The following is a 7,729-nucleotide window of genomic DNA, read 5'->3' as shown; positions in this document are numbered from 1 at the left end:
TGTCACATCCACCCAGCCGGTACCCTATCTGGCATACCCGGGAATGTGATCAATAGTCCAAGGATCAAGCATCGAGGGACCATGCCTCCCACATACCCAATAACACAATCATGAACAATGATAATCAAGGTAAAAACAATAAATAATAGATATCATGAATAAGATAAGATCAAATAATCAGAGTGTGGAAATAAATGATACCAAGTGTATAAGTGTAATCATAAGAATGAGAAAATGAGTGAAAGTCACTCTCTCAATGGCAGCGCAAAAGTAGTAAAATCAAGTTAAGTTACAATCCCAGGTTTAAAAAGTAACTCAAAGAAAGTTAATTACATATCCCAAATGTTTAACAAAAATCCAGGAAAATGGGACAATAAGCAAGGGTTTCTTCTATCTTAATGTTGATCTCCTCAGAAGTACGAACAAAGAAAGCTCAGCATGGCCGCTCCCTCACTACAGTGGGGCTAACCCTGGTACATAGAGTAATCCTCTTCAGCACCATAACTCTGATCTTCACCGTAGCTACCACCCGGAGGGTAGTATGCGGGATCAAAGTCTGTCTTGTAGAGTGTGCCATCAGAGTCTTCAACACCTGTAGGAAAATCAAACAACACTTGCACAAAAGGAATGAGTTCAAAAGAACTCAGCAAGGCAGTTATTCCATAATTCATAATCATATAAATACAAATCATAACATAATGCAATGTGATATGAAACATATGATGCAAGTATGATTCTAACTCTATGAATGCTAGTCTCTATGGTAGACATGCTTTAAGCCATAGCACCATACTTCTTTAGGTAAGTCTCAGTCACTCAATACCGGGGGGAATTGGGTCCTGCATCCCTCTTAGACAAATCCATGGTTGGGGTTTCGGTCACCGCTCTCTCACATCACCATTTGGTGTAAGTATTGGCGCATGTCATGGTAAAGCCTAGCCCAATGCAAGTCATCTACTCAGTCATATCAAGTCAGATCCGAATACGTCCATTCCTCCCATCCCGGGATCCTTTCCGGTATCCTTCACACTAGAGTCACGGATATTACCCACTGGACTCATCAACTGTCACATCCACCCAGCCGGTACCCTACCTGGCATACCCGAGTGTGTGATCCACAACCCCGAAGATCAAGTATCGAGGTAATCAACCTCCCACATAAACAATAACATAATCATGAACAATAATAATCAATGTGCAAAAGATAAACAAAAGATCCAAATAAGGAAAGATTAAATCATATATCATCAGAGTATGAAAGACAACCAAAATGTCTAAATCAATAAGTAAAGTGAGGTAGAATCCCACTCTACAACCAGCGGAAAAGTAGTACTAAACGAAAAGGAAAAGGAATGAAACCTAATCCCAATAGCAGGTACAATAAGTAACTAAATTGTTCTCAATCTTATAGACGACATATCTATAAGTATAAATCTCAAAAATGGCGCAAGGGAACTTCCACTCTATGGTCGGACTAAGCATCATACGCAGCATAACCACCCGCGGAATCTTCAGTCTAATTGTCGTAACCGCAATCACCTTCCTGGAGATATGCCTCTTCTCCTTGCGCTTCTTCATACGAGCAGTCATGATACTCAGAACCTATAGAGAAATCTAACAATACATTGCACAAAAGGAATGAGTTTCAAAGAAACTCAATAAGGCAGTTAATCCATAACAACACAAATAGCAAGATTTCAAAGCAAAGTAAAATGCTATATGATATGAAACACATGATGCAATACGATTCTAACTCTATGTATGCTGGTCTCTATTGGCAGACATGCTTTAAGTCATAGCACCGTACTTCTTTAGGAATGTCTCATCACACAACGCCTTTTGGTAGTGGGTCCGGCATCCCTCGAGACATTCCATGGCTGGAGGTTAAGTCACCACTCTCTCACATCACCAATTTTCTAAGTACTAGCGCATGTCAGGGTCAAAGCCTAGCCAAATTCAAGTCTCCTATTTATTTACATCAAGTCAGATCCAGATACGTCCATTCCTCGCCCCGGCAATCCTTTCCCAGTATCCTTCACACTAGAGTCCTCATAGTCCCTGACTACGGACTCATCAACCCTATAGGTCATCCACATATGGTAAACGAGAAGCTCTCACGTCCCCTCACGGGTTGGTTACCGGTCTTGAGCGCCCGTGAGCCCAAGTCTATCCATATGCAACTCTACCGATAAATGGCCCCCACAATGTGATTCTTGTCCTCTCACGGGTTGGTTACCGGTCTTGAGCGCCCATGAATCCCCATTGCTACCACGGTTCGTTTGGTCTTAATACCCCTCCGATTAGGGTCTGACATAACGGGACATCCTAGCCAAACACTACTAGACAGTCCTAAATATGTCATCCAACAGTTTAGGAAGGTGTCCAAAGGGCATCCCCGAAAACATCCCATAATATTCCCGTAGTTGTCCAAGGACAGAAGTGTCAAAAGGACACCTCCCCTTTCCAAACCATACTTAATCATTCACAAACTAAATCCATAACATCACATATATGGTAACTTCTTATATGGAAAGAAATCAATAATAACATCCAACTTGCATATATATTTGGTAAGTAAATCATACATGAATCAATTTAGTAATAACAAGTAATGCTATTGTAATCAAGATAGTTGCATCAGTAATATATATCAGTGTAAACATCTAATTAAGGAAATAAACTAATAAGATTCAAATATAGAAACTATGATATGCAATCTATGTAGTTAAGGAAATAACCATCCTTACCTTATATAACTCACAAAGGATCTTAGGAAATCAAGTAAGACCTTGTCTAAACTTGGGAAGAAAGTCCTAAACAAGTATATATAACATATTAGGAAAGATACCTAAAAGGAAAGATATCAAAACATCCAAAACAGACCAAATATGAGATTGCTGTACTCATTGGTCAATTGACTTGGTCTACTACCTCAGTCGACCAATGAGTCGACCAACAGAGACAGTGGCCTTCAAAAATCAGATATTTAAGAATATGAAACCGAATTTGGTGGTTCAAAAGGGTACTAAACAAGAGGTAAACTACAATGGCAGCATACTAGTATATAGAGGGCTTCAAAAAACTCATCATATCAAGTCTTCAAGTTATAAATTAGGAAACAAAAGTTACCATAATTAGATCAATCATGGTTCTTGAAGAATTCATAGTAAAAATCATGGACAAGAACAATAGGATGATGGATAACTGATTGTGATAAAGAAATCATGAAAAGCATGCATAGATCTTCAAGAAAAATAAATCTAAGACTGAAGAACATGATCTAAATAAGGAAAGTGAATGAATACATGTTTTCCTTCAAAAGCGAGTGATGATCTTGATGAATATCATCCACCAAGCTTTAGATCCTTAGGAAAAAAGAGAGAATGAGTATAATGATAGTTGCAACAGAGATACAACATCACTACTACTGTCCTCAATCAGAAAAGGAAAGAAAAATAACGAAGAATCAAAGATGAAACATAGAAGATGATGATCACATACCTTTTTGTGTAAAAGCACGAGTTTTGACGAAGATCCGTCAAGATAATCACCAAGGATGCAAGGGAGATGACTTACAGAGGGCTCTGGTACATTCCAAAGAGTTTGGAGGCAGAAAATATGAAGTAGACTCAAGATTGGACTTAAATAGAGCAAGCAAAGACCTAATTAGCAAAATCAGATCCCATTGGTCGATTGGATTGGTCGACTGGTCCAGTCGACCAATGAGTCGACCAATCAGGACAGCAAGTCCGAAACAGGGAAATGAAGGCTCAAATCAAATCCAAACATAAAGGGGTTTTGCACACACACCAAGTGACTTACCTAGTAGGTAGAAATGCCTTCGAACCATGACAGAGAGCACTCCAAGTCCATCCACTAATTCCATCTTCATCAGGGTGCAGTTTCCATAAATGGAACACTGACATCAACACTCATGGATTCTAAGCCAGCCACCAAGTCTTCTACTGAAATGGCTCAAAGCTGACTTCTTGCCTTACTTTGGGTTGTCGGACCTACAAACAATAGGGTTTCCGGGTCAAGGTTAGGGCTGGGTTTCACATTCTCCCCCCTTAAAGAAATTTCGTCCCCAAAATTGAAAGCATACCTGTGCTTCCAAAGAGGTGAGGAAACTTCTCCTTCATATCTTCTTCCTTCTCCCAAGAAGCTTCTTCAGGGGTATGGTTCTTCCACCGAATCTTCACCAAATGAATGGTGTGATTCCATAGCTGTCTGTCCTTCTTATCCAGGATTTCGGCTGGTTCTTCATCATAGGTAAGATCAGCACTAAGTCCTTCAGGTGCTTGCTGTAAAATGTGTTCCGGATTCTCTATGTATTTCCAAAGCATCGAAATATGAAACACATTATGAATTCCAGCAAGAGGCGGAGTTAATGCCAATCGATAAGCAACATATCCAACCTTCTCCAGAATCTCAAAAGGTCCAATGAAATGAAAGCTAAGCTTACCCTTAACATTGACTCTCATCACACCCTTCATTGGTGAAACCTTCAAGAAAATTTTCTCTCCAACCAGAAATTCTAAACCAGTCCTTCTCTTGTCGGCATAAGATTTCTGTCTTGACTAGGCAGACTTAATCCTTTCTTTGATCATATCAACCATCGCACTCGTAGCTTCAATCATCTCAGGACCTAAGACTTTTCATTCACCCATCTCAGTCCAGTACAATGGTGTCCTACAAGTATTACCATACAAAGCCTTGAATGGAGCCATGCCTATTGTTGCTTGATAACTGTTGTTATAGGCAAACTCAACCAAAGTTAAGTGTTCATCCAAATTTCCACCCATATATCCACCACACAAGACCTGAGCATGTCTTCCAAGGTATGAATTGTTCGCTCAGATTGTCCATCCGACTGTGGGTGATGAGCTGTACTCAAATTCAATTGGGTTCTCAAGGCGTTCTACAAACTGTTCCAAAACCTTGAGGTGAACCTAGGATCACGATCAGAGACAATACTCATTGGCACTCCGTGCAAACGAACCACATTGTCCACATACAGCCTAGCTAGCTTATCCAGAGTATGAGTGATCTTCATAGGAATGAAATGGGCTGATTTGGTCAACCTATCAACAATCACCCACACAGTGTCATTGCCTTTACTTGTCCGAGGTAAGCTAGTCATGAAGTCCATAGAGATATCCTCCCACTTCAACTAGGAACAGGAAGGGGTTGAAGTAATCCAGATTGGGGTTGACGAATGGCTTTCACACACTGGCAAGTCTCACACTTGGCAACAAAATTATCAACATCAACCTTCAAACCAATCCACAAAAAATGTTCCTTCAAGTCCTTGTACATCTTGGTGCTTCCAGGGTGTACTGTAAAGACTGACTGGTGTGCTTCCTTCAATATCTCCTTCTTAATATCTTCATTTGCTGGCACGCACAGTCTACCTCTAAACAATAAAGCACCATCCATGGATATACCGAAGTCAGGATCCGACTCAGGATTCGAAGAAATCTTCTCAACTTTGTCCTTAAATTCTTGATCAGAACTCTGCAAGGCAACAATCCTATCTCTAAGGCTAGATCTTGCCGTCATGGCAGAAAGAACGAAATAAGAATTCTCAGGGAAAACTTCCAAATCAAAACTCTCAATAAAAGACAACAAGGGTAGACTCAAAGTATTCAAATCCAAAGTCTTCTTCTGATTCTTCCTACTAAGAGCATCAGCAACAACGTTTGCCTTACCAGGGTGATACTGAATATCACAATCATAATCAGAGACTAGTTCCAACCATCTTCTTTGCCTCATGTTCAACTCCTTTTGGGTAGAGAAGTATTTCAAACTCTTATGATCCGTGAAAATGGCAATCTTCTCACCGTTGAGGTAATGTCTCCAAATCTTCAAAGCAAAGACAACAGCGGCAAGTTCTAGATCGTGAGTGGGGTAATTCTGCTCATAATCTTTCAATTGCCGAGAAGCATAGGCTACGACTTTACCATGTTGCATCAGCACACAACCCAAACCAATCTTCGACGCATCAGTATAGACCGTCATACCACCGGAACTATCAGGTATAGTCAAAACCGGGGCACTTGTAGATCTATCCTTCAACTCTTGGAAATTCTTCTCACAAGCGTCAGACCAAACAAACTTATCTTCTTTCCTGGTCAGCTTAGTCATAGGAGCAGCCAACCGAGAAAAGTTCTCAATAAACCTTCTGTAGTAACCCACCAATCCAAGGTGTCACATCCCGCCCTAAATCCACCAAGGGGGTACCCTATCTGGATTACCCGGGGAGTGAATCACGGTCCTGCCGATCAAGTTTAGGAACGATCATAACCACTTAGCACAATAATATAATCAAAAGCAAGAATAATTCCTTGTATTCAAATAATTTAATAATAAAAGTCTAGAAGAGATCTCAGAAGGTTTCACAAATAATATCAGAGTGCGGAAATGATACAAATAGGACAAATAGTCAAAGTGTGAAAAGGAGGGGAAAACCCGTCCTATAATAATAGCGGAAGGTAGATCGACTAAAATTAAGGGTTACAACCGGTTCCCAACATGACAAGGGAACAGACTAAACTACGCTCTCAACAAATTAACTAAAAGGTTAAAAAGAAAATGGGACGATATCCCAACACTAGCACACAAGTGCAAAGGCCGAACTGCTCCAGATAAGTTCCAATCTCAGACTACTAGTCTTTATCAACGTAGTCACCATAATCAGTAGTTTAAGAGTCATCAACTTAGTCTTCATAGTGTTGACCATCATAGTCAACAGTAGTAGTACCTGCAGTAGAGTCTAACAAAAATGTTGCAAAAAGGAGTGAGTTCAAAAGAACTCAGCAAGGCAGGTTAATCCACAATAACATAGATACATGATACAAAACATAGCATGATGCAATATGATATGAAACACATGATGCAATTATGATCCTAACTCTATATATGCCAGTCTCTATGGTAGACATGCTTTAAGTCATAGCACCATACTTCTTTGGGTTGTCAGTCACTCTCCCTCAACCCATTCCGTATCTTGGGAATGCTGTGGTAATTGGGTAAAGTCCTCTCAAACCATGGTAGGGGAATCGGTCACCGCTCTCTCACATCACCGTTTGGTATAAGTACTGGCGCATGTCACAGTAATGCCTAGCCCAATGCAAGTCATCTACTCAGTCATATCAAGTCAGATCCAGATACGTCCATTCCTCGCCCCTGGCGATCCTTTCCAGTATCCTTCACACTAGAGTTAGCGTAATCCGAGATTACGGACTCATCAACCCTATTGGTCATCCACAAATAGTAAACGGGAAGCTCTCACGTCCTCTCATGGATTGGTTACCGGTCTTGAGGGCCCGTGAGCCCAAGTCTACCTATTTGCAACCCTACCAATAAATGACCCATTTTGGGTATCCCTAGCATGGTTTATGTCCCCTACCGGATTGGTTACCGGCCTAGAGCGCCCATCAAACCATACACTACCACGGGTCGTTCGGTCTCAATGCCCTTCCAATTCGGGTCTGATACGATAGGGACATCCTAGCCATACATCTAGACAAGTCCTATATAACAACAACAACAACAATAAGCCTTGTCCCAACTAAATGGGGTCGGCTACATGGATTCTTGCCCTCTAATCAGTTATGTTCGAGGCCATGCTAGATACAAGGCCTAAGCTATACATATCCTTTCTCACCACTTCTCCTAAGGTTATCTTAGGTCTACCCCTAGCTCTTCTAGTTCCTTCAATATGGAT

The sequence above is a fragment of the Hakea prostrata genome, chromosome 9 (genome assembly GCF_041222555.1).
Source record: "Hakea prostrata isolate BN-2017 chromosome 9, UWA_Hpros_2, whole genome shotgun sequence".
NCBI lineage: Eukaryota > Viridiplantae > Streptophyta > Magnoliopsida > Proteales > Proteaceae > Hakea > Hakea prostrata.
Note: the sequence above shows the minus strand (reverse complement) of the source record.